The sequence below is a fragment of the Rhinolophus sinicus genome, chromosome 4, assembly GCF_057876585.1.
Source record: "Rhinolophus sinicus isolate RSI-liver-muscle chromosome 4, RSI-T2T, whole genome shotgun sequence".
Lineage (NCBI taxonomy): Eukaryota > Metazoa > Chordata > Mammalia > Chiroptera > Rhinolophidae > Rhinolophus > Rhinolophus sinicus.
Window position 1 is genome coordinate 19,850,158 of NC_142504.1, and position 21,076 is coordinate 19,871,233.

Consider the following 21,076-nt stretch of genomic DNA (forward strand, 5'->3'; position numbering starts at 1 on the left):
TTGAATATTAACTATATGTGCTCTGGGGCTTTTAGAAACATATGGTTTACAATCATGGATACCAAAATCTAGGTGGTGGATGATATCAATTTCAAAACTAGAGCAAACCAAGAACTCCTGGTTCTGTTCTTGATTTAAATCAAAGCCAGATTATTTATCCCAACCAAATGTAAGAAAACCTCCTTTAATTTAAATTTTTCAACGGGGAGAGCCTCAGGACTTCCTTTCCTTGCAATTGTTTTGCTTCTGACACTTTTGCACACTGTGGTAATATGATTTCACTCTGGTTGTTTTCACCAAGGTTACCTCTACTTTGGCTTTTGTATTGTTTCTCTCCTATTGGAAATTAGTGTAGTGTAGGAGCAATACGTGCCGTGGACTTTAGGTCCTTTCACTGATAAGAATTGTAATTTTGTCCATGTCCTGACAATATAATTTCATAATGAGGAGATAGCAGTGATGGTTTTGCTGTGCTGCAATGTGAATGTTTCTGTAATAAATATACATCTAAATACCATAAAGGTTTGTACAATTGCTGTTCTTAGTGAACAAAGGAAAAAATACATTGTAACTCCCTTCACCTCTTCCCCCATTCTTAATTATAGCTGTACTAACGGGGTGTATTATCAATCCAATCAGTCTCCAGTAAAGTTGTCTATGAGATTTCTATTCAACTTTGCTATTTTGATACATACTTTTGAAGTGAATCAGGACTGTGTGGGGCCTACTACATCGGTCTGTTGTCACACTTGTGGGTTTTTTGTTTTTTTTTAATGATGGGGACATGAATACATCCCGAATGAGAGTATGTTTATGTATCAAATTAGTTAAGTCCGTATTTTGTCTCTTTAGGATGGTTCTAACAAATTTGTATACTTAAAGATTGTCTTCTAAGGGCAACAGCTGAGTGGGAAAAGAAGGACTATGCCGAGAAGTTCAGGAAGTGTTAATAGCTGCCTCCATCCTCAAAACACATACACCTAGTATTCCTAGGTCTTCCATACAAAGTTTCGTTGATAGCTTCTTGAAAAATTGTTTTTAAAAATAAGATTTGATATTGAAAAAATTTTCTAACAATTGTCACCCCAATAAATTTAATAAAATAAAATTAAAAAAAAAAAAGAAAGAAAAAATTTTCATTCCAACAGAAAGTAAAGATTAATGAGGAAAATGGGACTCATTTCACAAATGGAAATTTTTCAGTTCTCATCTCAATCAACTTATTGTAATTATTTGACACAACTGACCATTCTCCTTTTTAACACAAATTCTTTACTTGGTCGCTGGGATACCATTATTCCGATTTTCTCCTGTATTAAAGGTTACGTCTTAGTTTCCTCTACTTGCTTCTCCTTCCTTTCTCAACTTCTATAAATTGAAATGCCCCAGGATATAGTCCATGGGTATCTCTTTCCTATCTATACTTACTCCCTTCTGATCTCCATTATCTATTCGGTTTTGTATACTATATGTGTGATGATATACAAATTTCTACCATAAACTCCAAACCTCTTTTCTGACCTTCAGGCTTTTATATTCCATTACTTACTGGAATTTTTTTCTTGGGTGTTCAATGAGTGTCTCATATTAAATATGTCACACAGTGAACCCTTGGTTACCACACTCATCACAAATCTGCGAATCTCCCAGACTTTCTAATCTCAATAAATATCACACTGCTATTTACTTTTATTGAAACAAAATCCTGGGATTACTCTTGACTCTTCCTTTTATTTTAGAGCCTATATTCAAATAATCAGTTCTTTGGCTTCGATATAGTTTTTAAATTGAATAACTTCTCATCTACTTCAGTGCTCACACCTTACCCTAAGCCATCATCATTTCCTATCCAGTTGACAACCGTGGTTTGTTAACTTGTCACATTGCTTCCCTCCTTGCACACTTGTTCTCCATACAGAAGCCCCAGGAAATTTTAAATAATGAAAATTGGATCATGTCGTTTCATTGCTCAAACCCTAAAAAGGCTTCCAGTCTCTCTTAGAACAAAATTCAAAACCTTGCCGTGGCTTGTGATACACACATGACTTAGCCGTTGCCAACAACCAACCTCATCTCTTGCCGCGCTTCCTCTTGCTCATTCTACTCCAGCCGGGCTAGTCCCCTTGGGCTTTCTTGAACCTGTCATTAAGTTTCCCAACTGACAGACTTTGCTTTTTCTATTTTCTATGTCTACACTGCATTGCCGTGGGTATTATCAAGGGCCACTTCTCACTTCCTTTAGGTCTCCGCTCAAGTATCACTTCCTCAGAAGTGCTTTCCTTGGTAAATCTATTTGAAATAGGGCCTACCGCCCCATCATTCTGTCTCCTCACATTCTCTTAGATTTCTTCTTAACAGTGGTCATTTTCTGGCTGTATAGTTGATGTACATGTGTATATGCGTATATGTAGGTATATTGTTTATGTATGTATTATTGCACTTCCACACCTGAATGTAACCTTCTTGAAGGCAAGGACATTGTCGGTTTCATTCATTTCCACCCCCAATGCCAAGAATTGTGCCTGACTTATGGTAGCTATTGATTAAGTAATTGTTGGATGAATCAAATGAGAATGCAGTGAGACCTCTACAGTTATTGCCGACTAGATCGAATCTTCGAGTGACCACACAGATGAACTTTGTATGCTCAGGAAAGTGCTCTCTGGCCTTTAGCAGTGTCCTCCTATTTTTATGAACGATTGAATCCACCCAATTAGAGGAGCACTGTCCAGTGGAACTTCCTGTGATCATGGAAGCGTTCTGTATCTTTACTACCCATTTTAGGAGCCACTAGCCACTATTTTAGCGCTTGAAATGTGGCTAGTGCAACTGAGGAATTTAACTTTGAGTTAATTTAAATTTAAATGCAAATAGCCACATTTGACTACCAAATTGGACAGCACAGATCTAGATCATAGGGGGCAAGTGATTGCCTACCTTCAATAATCTTGAATTGAGTCTTTTCTAGCAACTATCAAATGAACCTACATTTCCTGGTTCCATTGTCCTACTTTTACACTTATGTGTGCTTAGCTCATCCTAGCAATAAAAAGGAGAAAATACAAAACATCTCTTTAAATGTGCTCAAAGCATAAGGCCAATTTCCCAGCACAGGAAAGATACTGCTGGCAGAAAGCTCCCTTGCAAATGGGGATTAGGCAAGAAAACACAGGACGCAATTGCTTTCAGTAGAGCCAGTCAGCAAAGCCATGGGTTTTTGTAGATTCCCACTTAATTATACATTGCTTCCTTTCTCTGCAGCCAGTGCTGATTTGAATCTCTGGATCTGTATGCATTTACTGAGCAAGCAAAAAAAGGATACACAAAAATGAATATTTAACATCTCCCTTACATGGTTTCTGAAATTTGATGCAATGTAATTTAAAATATACAACCTTATAACATAAACAACTCTTATAAACAAATGAGCTAATAATGATCACAAATAGCTCCACTCTATGCTCTCATAAAAAAATTGATCACACAGTGTGAGGGATATAAATGATAAACGTCTAAGTTTTGCTTTGTCTTGTGCACCTGAAACTAATTAAAAAAATAAATTAAAAAAAATAAAATATTAGCAAATGTCTAAGTGCAAAAAAAAAAAAAAAAAAAAATCAAAAAACAGTATTTTCTAACATGTACAATGGGAAAGGAGAAATCAATATCTATGTAACTTATTTTCATATAGAGTGAACACAGGCTAGAGAATGGAAACAACACATGCTTCCCTTGAAATCTTCTTCTCCATCTAACCTACTACATCCTGCTCTGCCTTCTGAGGAAACAAATCAGAGGGTGTCCTGGAGTGGTGGAAAAGATGTCAAACATCCTAATTTTCCCCCCTTTAAGCAAGCTGATCTACCATTTACCAGATGACTATCCTAAGTAAACCAGTGTTTCTCAATCTCAGCACTGCTGACAATTTGGGCAGGATAATTCATTGTTGTGGGGGGCTATCCTGTGCATTGTAGGATGTCTAGCAGTACCCATGGCCTCTACCTAATAAATGCCAAGAGCATCCACCATCTCACTCCCAGTTGTGATAACTAAAAATGTCTCCAGATATTGCCAAATGTCTCTCAGGGGTCAAAGTCACCCCAGGGTGAGAACCAATGAAGAAGAAGACAGTTTAAGGTATCACAACCTACTCCCTTCCTGTATTTACCTGGATCTTGACCTTTCAAGCTTCATCTGTTCTCACCTTCATGTTATTCTCCTAGATCAGGAAATATCTTTTCCTTTAATGTTTGACCTTGGCATTCTCTTAGATAATTTTGGACTTGGCTGCTCACATCTCTGCCCTGCACGGAACACCTTTGCCTCAACATTTAACCAATCATTACATTGCAAGACCTATCCTCAGGGTGGGCTTTCCTGATTCGTGTCTCTACCAGATCTGTCTGAGATATCAAAGGCAGATTATACAACCCTCTGGGGAGGAAAAGATCTAATTTCTGGTGAGTTCTAATTTCAGCTTGGTCATTACCTGGCTGTTCTGTATCACCTTGTATCAGTTAAATAAATTTCTTGGGCCTCAACTTACTTGTCTTCATAATGGAAGTACAGTTGACTCTTAAACAATATGCGTTTGAATCGCATGGGTCCACTTTCAAAAGCGGTTTTTATATAAACCAAAAACAACCAAAGAACAAGACAAAGAAATGAGAAAAAAACTCATAGACACAGACAATAGTTTAGTGGTTACCAGAGGGTAAGGGGGGTGGGGGTGGGAGACGAGGGTAAGGGGGATTAAATATATGATGATGGAAGGAGAACTGACACTGGCTGGTAAACACACAATGGGATTTATAGATGATGTAATGCAGAATTGTACACCTGAAATCTATGTAATTTTACTAACAATTGTCACCCCAATAAATTAAAAAAAAAAGCAGTTTTTGTTTTTTTCCCAAAAAATATGTACCGTGCTGTAAACGTATTTTCTCTTCTTTGTAATTTTCTTAATAACATTTTATTTTCTCTAGCTTACTTTATTGTAAGGATACATATATAAAACTTATAAAAATATGTGTTAATCAACTGTGTTAAAATATGTGTTAATCAACATAAAAATTTATGTTATCAGTGAGGGTTCTAGTCAATAATAGACTATTAGTATTAGCTTGGTGCAAAACTAATTGGAGTTTTTGCAATTAGTTTTAACCTTTTAAACCACAATCACTTTTGCATCAACCTAACAGTTAAGCTTTGGGGGAGTCAAGAGTTATACATGGATTTTTGACTGTGTGTGTGTGTGTGTGGGGGGGGGGTTCGATACCCATAACCCCTGCATTGTTCAAGGGTCAACTGCGCTGATTTCTGCCCTAATTGCTTCAATGGTTTGCAAAGTTTAAATGAGATAAACAGTATTAAACTGCTTTGAAAAAAATAAAAACTGTTTTCTAAATATATAAGTGAGTATAATAGTATAGCAGTGCTCCTTATTTCATGGAAACCTACAGCAAGTTACAAATAGGTGAAGGCTGGTAGCTCTCAAACACATTGCCCTATCAGTATACGTTTTAAAGTGAACACAAGCTTGTTCTCATTGAGATGGGAGTTACATACATGGATTTTTGATTGTGTGGTGAAGGGGGGTGGTTCAACATCCTTAACACCTGAATTGTTCAAGGGTAACTGTGCTGATTTCTGCCGTAATTGCTTCAAAGGTTTGCAGAGTTTAAATGAGATAAACGATATTAAAGTGCTTTGACAATATACTGGAATTTTATAGAATGGGAATTGGGGGTGTCTCCTTTACTGCCTTGGCAGCACCAAACTGGTCTAACAAAGTTCAATTTATCAACCCAAGTACCAATATCAAGTGGGGTCTGTGGACTGCCTCAGGAGAAAAATATTTTGGGTGTCTACATAGCTCCCCCAAAGAAGTGTGAGCTCTATATACTCAGTGCTGTGTTTTAAACACTGCAAACCCCTGTCTTCTCTCTTCTTAACTCCTTCTACCATTAAACATGGAGGGACACTATTTTTCTCTCCTGGTCATAGTATGTAAAGCGAGGAAAGCTGACTAGAGGCACCATGGAGCATAGTCCAACATGAGGTGCTGGGGTGGCTTTCGGGGCAGACGTAGTCTATTTCCCTCTTGAGGGTGTCTCTACATCCTCACCCCTAACCTTTAAAGCATCTCCACCAGCCCCTATGTGTGCTGTATCGGTGCTCATGTGTGTATTTATAAATGTGCACACTCAGAATCAGAATTCCTTTTGGCATTTGGGGAATGCAGAAACCAGAAGATCAAGCATTCCTAGAACACATTTGTGATTTTACAAACATGAAAGAGGAGAACATGGCTTCTTTCTAGGAGCCTTTTTACCTGTGAATATGTTTAAGAAGTACCACTTAGAAACCCTGCACTTATGAAGCAGGACTAGGCTTCTCCAGGCAAAAGACAGAACTGATACCACGAGCAAAGCAGAAAAAGTGAATCTATAAGCCATGTGTGAGCTTGCCAAGAGGCTTAGCCTTTATTTCAGGGTCAGAACCCCACCTTCCTTTACCCAACTTGGAAATGAGGAAAATATCTGCATAGTATTCAGATGTGTCATCCTTAAGAATGGGAACATTGAAGAGAGCCAACCAAGGGGAAATAGGTCAAAAGATAGCACACATGGTTAAAAATAGCTGCCGCAGAAAATGCGCTTATATTTGGCATCATGCCTTGTCACATTCACTTTAATTGGCCATTTGGCTCTCTGTGTAAAGCAGACAGCTTTCACACCTCTAGGACATGAGGGTTATGGTACTCTGTTGGCTGCCCCCAAACCACAAATTGGAGACTAAGGCAATTATTTCTACAATTAAAGCCAAAATTGTTTTCCTTTCATGTTGATAAAGAGTCTATTTCAACAGAAAAAAATTACACACTCTCTGCTGGTCTACAGAGGAACAATTCTCTGCTGAAGTCCGACCCCAATCTCTAGACCCTTTCTTGCTTGGTGTCACATAATATCACATGTCTAACCTTCCATTACACTCTCTGCCTGAGCAGACAGAGCTATATCCTCAGCCAACTATGAAGTTTAAATTGGCAACTCCAAATCTCTTCTATAAATTCCAGCAACAGCTGATTTGGCCAGAATTTCAATGTTATCTTCATGCCTGAGTTTACGAAACGGAAGACAAAATTAACTAGTCTATAATGATTTACCTAACAGAATGTCTGAAGCACAACATTCAACTCTTTTTCTTTCAAAAGAATGTTCCCATATGTTTTTTGACCCTCTCTCATATTCTACAATTTATTATGACTGTAGAGCCAGAAAATTTGCCAATGGCTTAGGAAACTGTGTAACTGTATATTTATTACAAGACAAGTGCATACTGTGAACATACTGTTTCAAAAAACATAATTTTATATTGGAATATTTCCGCTCAAGAAATAAAGGATTTTATTTTGCTTGTAACAGAGCCACAAATCAGCATATACTTAAGTAATCTGCAGGAAACAGCACTGTTTGGTGAAAATGTTCTATGATAAGTAGTGAACCCAGCTTATTTGGAACCAGGAGTTTTGGTGCTTTCTAGAAAGCACTTCAGAGAACATTCTGGCATTTCTCCAAAAGGAAATGACTGATTTAAGGAGAGCTATGGGGTGTCAGTTGTTTTAAATTACCGAGCTTTCCCTCTGGATTTACTCTCTATTTCTCTGGAGATAACATTAGACTATAGCCACATACCTTTGAAAACTCATTTCATAGCATCTCCATTCCTGGGTTGCTTAATACCACTGCCTGGTTATTTGGATATTAGTGAATCCATGGAATGAGGTGGTATGACCCAGTCACAACAATTTCTAAAGGATTTTGAAAAGCAGTAACTCCAAATTATATAGACTTGAGGATTATCTGAGGAGAACTGTTATAAATTTGGGAATGGAATAACAAAGTAAAAGAAACAAACCATCTTCTGGTCTGTGAAGTTCCTTGTCTGGAAACAGTAAATATCCCGAGATTTCATTAAAAATAGCACTTATGTTTTTGAGAGACAAAGATAATATATAAATATAATATTCTCTTCTTTATGGCCAAAACAAGAATTCTAAGCCACAGGATATCCTGAAAATGGACGACTTCTTTCTGTTATATCCACTTTTTTTTTCACTCATTTCCGCAATTTGATAATAAATGCTTAACTTTACCTAGCTTGAGTCCCTAAAAACACTTTTGACCTCTTTTCCATCATAGTGACCCAGTTTTCTAGTATTTAATAATGCTAACATTTTATTCATGCAATAAACACAAAATGAAATAAGTGGGGACAGACTAAGGAAATACAAAACATTGTCTACCCAGAGAGTTAAAGGATGCTAAACTAAATAGAATATGATGTGACTAGTTTTTCAAAGAGAAGAAATTGCAAAGTTTGTAAAGATGTTGCATCTTTTTATGAGTTTTGAATCATAAACTAATTGTATAAAAGCACTCTTCTCAGGATAAACCACTACCCATTAGTGGTTTGGGAGGGAATGCTTTTTCAGAAATGCTGTTTTAAGATTGACTGTATCATATTGGCTTAGAATATAGTGAAGAATTTGACTTGGTTAGAGACTGCTTCTGCTGGAGATTCGAGAGCAGGGAAAGTGAATTGAACTGAATGAGAAAATGGGATATCCAAAAGATGACGTATGGGTTAGAATCAAATAAGCAACCAGGAATAATAATATTCATATCAATAATAATAATAACAATACTAATATAATAACAGTATATATATATATATATATATGCACATACATAATATATCTACTATATACTATAACAATAGTAATTTATTAGTATTATATACTAGTATATAATACTAGTATATTAGTATACTAGCATATCAGTATACTAGTATATTAGTATACTAATCGGTTCAGTCTAGTATACTAGTATAATAGTAACAAGTAGTATTATATGCTAATAACAATAGTAATAATAATAACAGTATTACTGCTTTATGCTAGGTACTATGCTAGGTTTTCCAATTCTCACTACATTTTCTATGAAGTAGGAACTTTTACTATCCAAATTTTACAGATAAAGAAACTAAGTTGTAGAACGTATTTAGTTTTGGACTAGTGGGGCTTAAGTTTCTATAAGGCATCCAAATAGAGATGTCAGTAGGCATTTGGGATGTGAGCTAGGACCTCAGGAAAAAAAAGAAACCTGTTCTAGAGATAGAGGAATGGGTGCTATTGGACTATAAATGATAATTCAGGTCACAGAGGTACATGAGATAAAGTTGCATGACGCTAGATGATAAAAGAAAATAAGATGGGAAATTATCTTTGGATTTGTTCATTAATGATCATAATAAAAGCTATTTTGGAAGAGTGGAAGGGATAAAAGCCATGTTGTGCTGGACTAAAGAATGACGTATACTCATCTAAAATGTTTACCTATTAATAATAGGACAGAAGTAAGTTAATGACTCTTGTTTTTATAAAATATCTGGCTGTGGAGAGATTTCAAATAGACACTTTGACAGATAATGTGATTGCAAGTGCCAACATTTCAATTTTTGTTAACCAAAGGCCTTCATTAACTTTTGAAAATAGTAGAAATACAGAATGAAAGAACTGTTACTTAAAATTGCAGCTGTTTCTTGCATCTCATTGTTGGCTTAGGAAATGCATAGCTTTGAAAAATCCCATGATAAAGTGAATTATTAGTAGACTCTAGAATATTTTTATTTAGACTCTAGCCAAAACAGTTATGAAGTCCTTAAATCAGATGTTAATAATGAGTAACGACAGACGAGAATTTGAGGAACTATGCTTGTTAAATAGAGATCAACACTGGAAAATAATCTCATTATTTACGAGAAATTACTCCTATATTGGTTTGCTTTTGTTTGGTCTTATGACAGTCTCAATTTTGTCATTTTGAGATTGAAGTACTGAGCAATGCTGTAATCATATTAGTACATAATCATTCTTTCTCTGCTTTCTGATAGAAAGTAGAAATGCAAAAAATAAATAGAAATTTTTAAAAAGTAAGAAATTTTGTATATCTTACAGAATAGACTTCTAAAATTGCATTTTAGTCATTACTAGTAATATAACGGCAAATATATGGAATTGCAAGACAGTGTTCTGGTCCCAGCTTAGTTTATAATGGACACTGCCATCTGTTTAGCACAATCAGTTCTTTCATGGGTCTCTGGTAAGTGAAAGTGATACAAATTACCACTGAAAGAATACACCTGGGATGAATATGGTCTAATGAATGGGAAGCTAAAAAAATAATGAGCTGTATTAGATTCAGGAACCCAAAGTTAATTCTTTGGATATTAAAAGTTCCTGGTTCTATAATTTTTCTATAAAATTGGTTGAAATTCCCATAAAAAATAGTTCCCATAATGAACTCTATAAATACATTATACCCATCTAAAAATTGTAGGAATGGCTTTTTTCATAATCATTTGATATTTTTACACCCACTATTTCCATAATCAAGCCATTTGAAAGTACTAAAACTAAAAGTTGCCTCAACCAGAACCCTTCACCTTTTTAAAAAGCTTTTTTATTCTCATCCAGCAGTGTCATCTCATTTGATGCTCTGTACACAGAGCCTGGCAATTAGAGCTGCTAGCTATGCACAGAATGTAGTATGTCAGTCAGACTGAGTTTGATTCTAGAAATGAACCATAGGCCAGAGATGAATGGCAATTTTTACTTTACCTTAAGTGTCAACCCATACTTTCAGTCATAGTTGTTGTTTTTTTAAATTACCACTAATAGAATCTCCTTTGCACTTTGGTTTTTATTGTACTTTTGCGCCAACCTAATAGTACTAATAAAAACCCAAGTCCTACTCTACTGCGTGAAGTCCTCTTTCCTGACCACGTAGTCATCTTTCCTCCTGGAAATGCCAATGGCACTTTTTAATTTATTTTTTGCCCTTCTTCGAAAGTTTGGGATATATCATCCTTATTCATTTATTCAGCACATACTTATTGGGTTTCTACTAAATTCAAAAGCTATAGCAGTGAATCAAACAAACAAGGCCCCTGCCTTCACTGCTTACAGTCCAGTGGAGAAGGCAGAACAAAAGCAGCTCATTCCAGTGAAGGATGAGGGTAAAGGGAGCTAACTGCACAATGCTGCTGGCTAGCTAATCAGGAGATTCCCAGGTGGTGCAGGGTCAGGAAAGAGGCAGGTGGAGGAATAAGGAAAGTGTCCCACACACAAGAAGAAATAACATGTACAGAACACCCAAAGATGAGCTTTTTTTTTTCCCCTAAGGAATATGTGTCTCTTTTTTTCAAGTAAAGTGAGGTCTGTGGGCAAGAGGGCCAGGACCCTTTTGAGCTTCTTTGTGTCTCCCAACAATTTTTTAAAAATACCTCACATTTAGTAAGCCTAATAGTTGATTATTAGTTAATGAAGAATAAGAGCAAACATACTTGCAAATGTATGACAACTATGACACCTCATTTAAAGAATCGTTTTGCAGATTAAGTTAAATATGTCAGCATTAGACTCTGCTTATTAGAGGAGCGTAGAAAAGAGGTTTAACTGGGAGGAAGAACATTAACTGTTTTTTTGTTGTTTGTTTAAATTATAGTTGACATTCAACATAATTTTATATTAGTTTCAGGTATACAGGGTATTGGTTAGACATTTGTATAATTTATGAAGTGATCACCCCCACCTCAATAACTCTAGTACCCACCTGGCACTATACATAGTAATTATAATATTATTCACTGTACTTTACATCCCTGTGAATATTTTGTAACTAACAATTTGTACTTCTTAATCACTTCACCGTTATCACCCCAACCCCCTTCTCATCTGGTAACCATCAGTTTGGGAAGAACATTAACTGTTGTGTCAAAAGGATGTAAGAATATTTGGGAGGCTTAAGCTTTTGGCCCATACAAACTCTCACTTTTGAAATTACTGACTTTCTATGCTAATGATAGACGGGGCAAAAGAATGGAGGGGAAGTGACAGAAGAGGCTGCTATGGATTGGTAATCAGATACCCTCTAGTGAAAGCCAGAGGAGATTGTGTGTGTATATTTATTTAAAACATTTAAAATAATATATTAGCTATTGCAAATGGTAAATATTTTAATTGCAAAACTAATCTTCACACACATAACAACAATAGAACTATCTTTATTCCTTCAGGCTCATGTTGGGAATATATCTGTATTTCTAAAAGAATGTATCTGTATATACAAAGGGTGCCAAAAAAATGTATACCTACTTTAAGAAAGGAAAAAGCTATGAAAATTGTAATAATATATACTGATAAAAAAGATGAATACACGTCACATTTGGCTTCTGCAATTACAAGAGGTGTTCAAAGTAGCTACCATCAACGTCCAGACAGTTCTCATTACAGCAAACTACTGCTTGAGCAACGTTGACCAAAGTGTCCTCTTGTATATATTTTTTTGGCACCCCCAGTATATATACTTACATGGTGGAAAGTTCTTTAACTTAATTGTCTGACCGTGTGTGTGTGTGTGTGTGTGTGTGTGTGTGTGTGTGTCTGTGTGTGTGTCTGTATTACTCTTATATATATATTTAAGGTACTAAAACAGCTTCCACAAATTGTTACTCGCATCTCAGCACAGACCCTGTGATAGGAGCCTTTTGTACATGTAATTGCTCATAAGGGACCAACTTGTTTGCAATGCTCAACAAGTCTCCTCAAATACCTTCTGCAGGCAATGCCATCTGACCAGGACGTATTGCCAGCAAGACCTGTTAATCAGTGTTCATTGGCTCACTCTCTCCTTGAATTGTTTCAATCAAATATTAACGAAATTTAGAGTTCAAGTGAACAATTAATTGATACACATTTATAGTTCTCTATTAAATTGTATAATTTTATAATTCCTGGCTCTTCACTGTACAGCCCCAGGCAAGTTGCTTATGTTCCCTAGGCCTTTAACCTGCTATCTCTTTAATTCGAGTTTCTACTGTACTTTATTCTTTCTTATCTTACTGCAAATTCTGCTTGGTTTTCAGAACTCCTGCCTCTATCTACTAAGTCTTATGATTTTCTTTATGACCTCTGTTCTTACTTGTACCTTGAAATTTGATGGTTTTCTCCTAATTGAAAACCATGTCATATATCAGCATTGTTTGTTCTTTCCTTCAATTCATCTCCTAAATATTTGTTGCACTATCATGGCTTTTTAGTTTTAGTCTTTCACTGTGCTGTCCTTAAATCTCCTTAAGTTTTCTTCTTGGTGATGTTGGAGTTCAAGTTGTCTTTTTTCTCGTAAGTTCAGGGGCTTCTTCTGAGTTGATGTCCTTTCTCTGTTTAGCTGCTAGGCCTCCTCAGCTGTGTTAGTTTTCTCTCTTGGTTCATGAAGTGGCTTGGTTCTGAGTATATTGAAAGGTGTGTCACTTGTACCCCTCAGATTCTGCATAGAAAGATAACAGCCTATTAATCATGTACAAATCTGGAAGATATTTAATCTGTGGTCTCACTAATAAAACTCAGATTGAAAAAGAAAAAAAATTGGTGCCGAACAAACAATAAATGCTGATGATTCAATATGTAGTTCACCCCAAAAATTATGGACTGAGAGAATCAAAACTCACAAAAAAGAAACAGAAGGCAAAAAAAAAGGCCATTCGGATTGCTATGTCTTGTCGAAAGGATTAGACTTCCTCTGATGGCAATTTGGTAATCTAGGCAAATTATTTAACAGTACCATTGAAAATGATTTGAAACACTGTATCAAATAATTTAAATTCTTCTTAAAAGCATCAATGGGCTTATAAAAACTTTTGGTATGCTTAGTCCAAACATAGTGAAGAGAGAAACCCAATGAGAAAGTACAGTGCTGAAGCCAGGTTTCCTATTGAGACATTTTCTGAAACATGTGAATATTAGAATTTTAATACTGTCTAAGAGTAGGGAAGGAAAAGCAAAGCCAAGGATCCACCTAAGATAGAGAGTTAATAGAACATCACCCCTCCAACACAACTGGGACGTCCAAAAGTAACATTTTTGATGCTAGTGTGAACTAAAATATAACTGCACCCTAAATAAGAGAATATTACTGTCCCAAACTTAGGAATTAGAAATGCATTATAATTATCAGATACAGAATACTAAAATAATATATATTTATGTTTAGAAATGAAAAACAAGCCTAAATAAATTCCATGAGACTAAGAAACTATAAAAATGACAGTCGATTTTTAAAAAGAACCTAATATAATTTTTAGAAAGAATATAATCATTGAAATGAAAATTTCAATGAACAGCCTAAATATAGTTTTACAAAATTGAAAAGCAAATACGTAAATTGGGATATAAATTTAAACAAACTCGAGAATATAATCGAGACAAGAGTTGGAAATTGTAAAAGAGGTAAAAGTAAATATCTTGCCAACAATATAATAGGATTTTGTAGTATTTTACAGTAAATATTAAAATTCATTATAATAACATCTAAATAGGAGATTGATGAATGTAGCTCAAGAATTCTAAGGTTCATGTAATTTAAGAAGAGGATAAAGATATTAATGAAATTTAGATTTTGAGAAGTTCAAAGTGATTGTCCTGATCATTGAAGTATAGTTATAGAATATATAGCTTCAAATATGTATATATAACTTTCGAATTAGTATGGATAAAATAGAATGAGAAAAAGTATAATAATCATTAAAAAGAAGGTAATAAATGGAGAGAAAATTAACCAGTATTATAGTATGAGATAGATTTTTAAAAATTTTAAAAAATAACACCGTGGAAATAAATCCAAATGTATTCATAATTATAATACAATGCTAGCTTGAATTAGTTAACTATGTATAGTTTATATGAGATATATAAAAATAGGAGGTTATAGAAAGTTTGAAAGCAAAAGGATGAAAATATAGTAAGCTAGAATAGTTATAACAATATCAGACAAAATACTCTTCAAAATACAAAGAATTATTAGAGATGACATTTCATGAAGAAGAAATGTTTAATTCAAAAGATAGACACAGTAATTCTAAATTTGTTGGCAGCTGGAAGTATGAACTTACAATATATAAAGCAAAAATTGGCAGGAATATAAGGACAAATAGACATATTCCATCATAGTGAAAAATTTTCATGTATACTTTTTAGTAACTAATACATAAAAAAGACAAAAAATCAGAAGACTATAGAACATTTGAACAAGATTAATAAATTATATTATTTGCTTGTAGAACAACATAAACAATAACAAAATCAAGAATACGTACTTTTCCAAGCACATGCAAAATTTTCACACAAAAAATGGACATATACTAGGGTGTAAAGCAAATGTTAATAATTTTAAAAAGTCGATGTCATAAAAAATTTTCTGGGCCATAATGAAACTAAGCAAGGAAATCTCAGAAGTTCAGGCAACTTTTATAGTTTGAAACTAAGAAAAACAGTTATAAGTAACCCATGGCTCAAAAATGAAATAATATTTGAAATTTGAAAATGTTCTTAACTGAAAGATAATTAAAACAATATGTGCGAAAAGTTGTAAAGTAGAATCATTTTTGACAAAAATACATAACTGTAAATGCTTTCAATAAGAACATTGTCTAATGATCTCAGTATTTATCTTAAGAAGTTAAAAAGATAGCATATAAACCTAAGAAAAATAGAAAATAATAGATCAAGTCGAATTAACACAGAATTTCAATGTTGCTTTAATACTAAAATCATTAATTAAAACAAACAATAGATTAAAGAGAAAAATCTCACGATAATCTTTATAGTACTGAGAAAACATTTGCTGTAACTCAACATCAATACATGACTTTAAAAAGCTTTATCAAATGGATGTTCAAAAAGTACAATATACGTCATGGTAAACATCAAATAAAATACTTCAAAAGATATAATATTTACAAAAAGCATCAAAATATAATGTACAATTTGTGAGCAAGAGCTTTTGGGAGAAAAGTATAGAACTTTATTGAAAACATTAAAGAAGACGTGAAGCGTAAAATTTTTAGAGGAAATATAATATTATGAACTCAGACGTAAAGGCTATCTTAAACTAGATGCAAAAATTGTAGAACACAAATTATTTTGTTGAACTATATGAAATTGTAGAAATTCAACAGTTTTTAGGTAAAAAAATGAAAATTTGTGGTTCCTAAAAACAAAAATATAAATTTAGATTTAAATTAATATAAATGAAAAAGATTGATAAATTTGACTACTGTAAAAAGAATAATTTTTTTCCTCAATATTCATCATGTAGAGAATAAAAACAAGCTCTAAACTGGGAGCAAATATTTGTTACACACATATAGACAAAGTTGATAAGTATCCATAATATATAAAGAATTGTTACAAATCATTAAAGCACAAATTTTCAATAGAAAACCGAGGAAAGATCTAAGGAGGACAGGGAAACCCAATGGTTAATATCCATATGAAAAGATGTTCAATCTCATGAATAATCAGGAGATTGCATGTTTAAACGAGTTACTATTTTACACCCACTATAAGGATAAAAATTTAAAAGTCTGACTACATGGGGTGTGGGCTAGGGTATGAAGAAATAGGAGTTCTTATAGATTAGTTAGTAGAAGTCTAAATCAATGAAACTACCCTAATTATCACTACTAGAGTAGATAAATAATAGCATATTAATACAATGAAATACTGTAAACTTCAATTTATGCCTCAAAAATGGATGAAATTCAAAAAGTTGATATGTCAAAGAAGTTAAGTATCAGTGGAATAATAAACTTGATCCCATTTATATAAAACTGAAAAGCAGCTGAAACAATATATTGTCTAAGAAAACATACTTAGTAGTGAAACTATGCATTTTTCAAACATAATTATTTTTTTAATTAATTGAATGCAAGGGAATTATTAATACAAACTTTTGGAAGGTCATTGGTTGGCAGGAGAGAGGGAGAGGTATTCAATGAAGGAATACCTTCATTGGGGCTTCTCAGCTTAAAGGACTGTTTTATTCACCCAGGTGGTGGATGCATAGATGTACGTTCTTAGGATTATTTCAGTTTTTCACATGTTTTATGTATTCTTCACAATATATATTTCATTTAAAAAAAAACAAATTTTTTTAAGTTGAAAGGGCTTTGACCCACTAGTTAAATGGTCATCATCTCGAAGATCCCATAAAAGCCTAAGTAATCTCATCACTGACCTATAATCATTTCAGAATGCAATGAGGTAGTGAACATTTATTTTTTTAAAAACTTAACTTATGAAGCTCCTTGAAAATACATTAAGAACTAAGAAGATAAATTAAGAACTATTGTAACAGCAAATTTGATGAGCTGCTGTTCAAATTGACCAAGAGAAAATGCAGACTTCTGCAAACGTGGCTAATGTGGCCAGTTACTTGACTCTTCCTTTTCTCAGGAGCCCCTGGCTCAGAATATCCCTGACTTCCTCCTCTACAGTTTTTTTCTTTATTTCCACTGTTTTTCTCAAATAGAGTCTATGTTTTTGTGAAGTGGGCAAACTAGCGGCTCAGGCCATTGTTGCCAGGGCAGTTGTATGTTTTGGACTGGGGATAAGTGAAAGGTCAGTATTCCAAACAAACCATTCACCCCCTCTTTCTCCTGAGGGGCTATTAAAGTAGCCTATTGCTACATCTCAGGATTTCCAGGTTTGAGAAATCACCAGCAGCAAAGGAAGGAGAGCAGAAAGTCAACAGACTTTGTCTTGGTTAAAGATTTGTATCTTGCTTTGAAAAGCCATTCATCTTCTAACTGAGCTCCAGTTTCCTTATCAGTAAAAAAAAAAAAAAAAAGAAAAAAAGGTCGTTGGCTTAAATTATCTCTTTCAAAATCTAGGGATTTTGAAATACTCTTCTGAAGTCTTAGCCATTCTCATATGGCCTATATGGGTGGGCATGGAAGGATGTAAAGCTTTCTAGGTGAAGTTGTCATTGAGACATCCTTGAAACTATTCTGATCCAAAAATGTTCAAGCATCCTGCTTATTATAAAGTGTTACAGTTAAAGCTGTGTTTTGACTAAATCCCTACTTATGTGTTCTATCCCATTTGAAAATTCAAAACCATGTTTCATTATTTCTGTCCCCTTCTGGGAAAGGACAGGCTTTGCGAGAGAATAAGACCTGATGTTGTATTGCTGTGTGACTAATCCTAACACTATTTGCTGTTTCTAAGTAAATCTTTTATGTTCCAAAGAAGAGTATGCAAAGGACAGTACACATTGTGCATTGTACTCTTAACGTTTTATAATCCATACATGTCCCCAAAGATGTATTCAGACTCAAAGATTCACTTTACACCCCCTTGCTGAAAGACATAGCAAGGTCTATGTGATTTTTTTTCTCTTGAGAGAAAGAGGTTTATTGGAACAATATCAGATGATTATAACAAGAGGATTTTGTGAAAGGTAAACAATAATGTCCCCAAACTGGAATCAATGATTTACTTTAAAATGTAACCAAAAGATTTGTGAGTAGGTTTGTTCCCTATTTAAGACTGCATCATTGATTCAGAGGCCTGTCAAATTTTCATCAAGCCGTTCTTTTCTTGAGGGAGGCCTAGAAAATCAAGGATTGGGAGAAACCAGCTGACAATTATTAACTACAGGCCTACATTTTCGTAAGCCTCTGAAACCTTGAATTACAGAGCAAAGTAGAGGTCATGTAATGTGTCAGCACCAATTTCCACTTTCTCCTTGACTTGCTTTCCCAAAACACAGTTTGGCTCATGTACACATTCTACGATTTGTCGTCAGACTCATGTAACTTCGGAATAAAAGCCAAATCTAATTATTGGGAGTCACAAAATAAATAATCTGGTACCCAGTTTTTCCTCATGGCATTACAGCAAAGGCTACATTTCTTAGCAAGTGAGCAATGATCTATACCTCCTGTCACCCTCAATTAATAATTTCCCCATTTCCACAGTGCAGTAAGAACCATAGAGAAGGGGAATACTCAAAGGCTTTGCTACATAACTTTCAAGAAAGAAAAACAAACACTTTTTCATACACATAATATGCGATAGAAGTCAAGATATTTTTGATACAATCAAGTCCGTTAGAACAGGTAGTAGGCTAAGGAAAATTCAAAAGCTAAGAAACGTAATAATGATGGTCAGACCTTCAGTTCATACTTCTTGTCTTAAGGTGATAGACAAGAAGACTACACATTTTTTTCATTTTGGGAAAATTTTGATGTAGAATTTTATTTATTTTAACATGCTTAAAGCAAGAGAAGTCATTTATATTGTATATGCCTTAATATAACTTTTTTTACATTTTCAAAAACATGCCAATCGGATTAGTTGCCTTATTTTTAAGTCCGTTTGAAGTCTTGCACATTAACGAAGTGCTCCTTTACTGAATTTAATTTGAACAGTTAACGTCCATTTGGATTCAATGCTAATTGGAACCCTGAACTTGACTGGATTCAATGCTAAATTTCTTGTCACAGTTTTCCTAACCAAATTGGTATTTGTTTTTTCTTTTCATCTTAAAAATAAGCATATGGAGAAGGGGATTTTAACAAAGATTGAATAATTCTTCCTGAAGGATAACCTCACAGTTGCATATGTTGAATGTCCCTGTAAACTAGCCTTTTAAAGATCATTATCAAAAACAATGAAAGAAATATTTATAGAAAAGTCCCCTCCAGAAATATGGAATGGCATTCTAGAAAAAGGACAGCATATGCAAAGGCAGGATATTCATGATCAGCTGTACTTCACTGAGACACAATAAGTGTGCCTGGGTAGACAGGGCTAGATGAATGTGAAGATGCGGAGTTGGGGAGACAGAAAAGGATTTTTTCAGATCCTCAGATTTTGTTTATCCTTTTTGGTGAAAGTCTGTACCCTTACCAGCCTCTTGCTGTTTCCCCTAGACTCCAGCTCTTGACAACCACTTTTTTCCTCTGTTTATATTAAGTTGAGCTTGTTCGTTTGTTTTAATTCTACATATAAGCGGTGCCAAGCAGCATTTGTCTCTCTGTGTCTGGCTTATTTCTCCTAGCGTAATGCCCTCAAGAGCCATCCATGTTGTTGCAAATGGCAGGATTTCCCTCTTTCTTATGGATGAATTCTGTATATGTAACATAACACATTTCCACCATGTAAGCATACGGTGGAAAATTCGCAAACTTTATTGTCTGACCTTGTATACACAATTGTGTATATATAACACAATTCTTTATCCATTCTTCTGTTCATAGACACTTATGTTGTTTTCATATCTTGGCTATAGCGAATAATGCTGTAATGAACATGAGAGTGCAGATATCTCTTTACTATCCTGTTTTCACTTCCTTTGGATATCTACCCAAAATTAGGATTTCTCAATTCTATGGTACCGTGTTTTCCTGAAAATAAGGCCTAGCCAGACAATCATCTCTAATGCATCTTTTGGTCTTATTTTACTATAATATAAGACCGGGTCTATAATATAATATAATATAATATAATATAATATAATATAATATAATATAATATAATACAATACCAGGTATTATATTAATGTTTGCTCCAAACAATGCATTAGAGCTGATGGTCTGGCTAGGTCTTATTTCCAGAGAAATACACTAGTACTATTTTAAATCATTTTAATAATATCCATACTATTTTCCATCATACCTGCACCAATTGACATTCCCACCAATAGTGTACAAAGGTTTGTTTTTTTCCCCACATTCTTGCCAATACTTGTTATATCTTACCTTTTTTATGATAGCCATTCTAACAAGTGTGATATCTCATCAAGGTTAGGATTTGCATTTCACTGATAATTAGTGCTGTTGAACACCTTTTCATGTACCTATTGTTCATTTGTATGTCTTCTTTGAAAAAAGTCTTTTCGGTATCTGCCCATTTTTAATTGAGTTGTTTGGGGTTTGTTGTTTGCCTTTGAGTCATATGTGTTCTTTATATATTTTGCATATCAACCTCTTATCAGATATATGATTCAGGAATATTATCTCCCATTTTGTAGGTTCCCTTTCATTTGGTTGATGGTTCCTTTGCTGAAGAAAGCTTTTTAGTTTGATGTAGTTTCACTTGTTTATTTTAGCTTTTGTTGCCTTTCCTTTTGGTGTTAAATCCAAAAATTCATTGCCAATATCAATG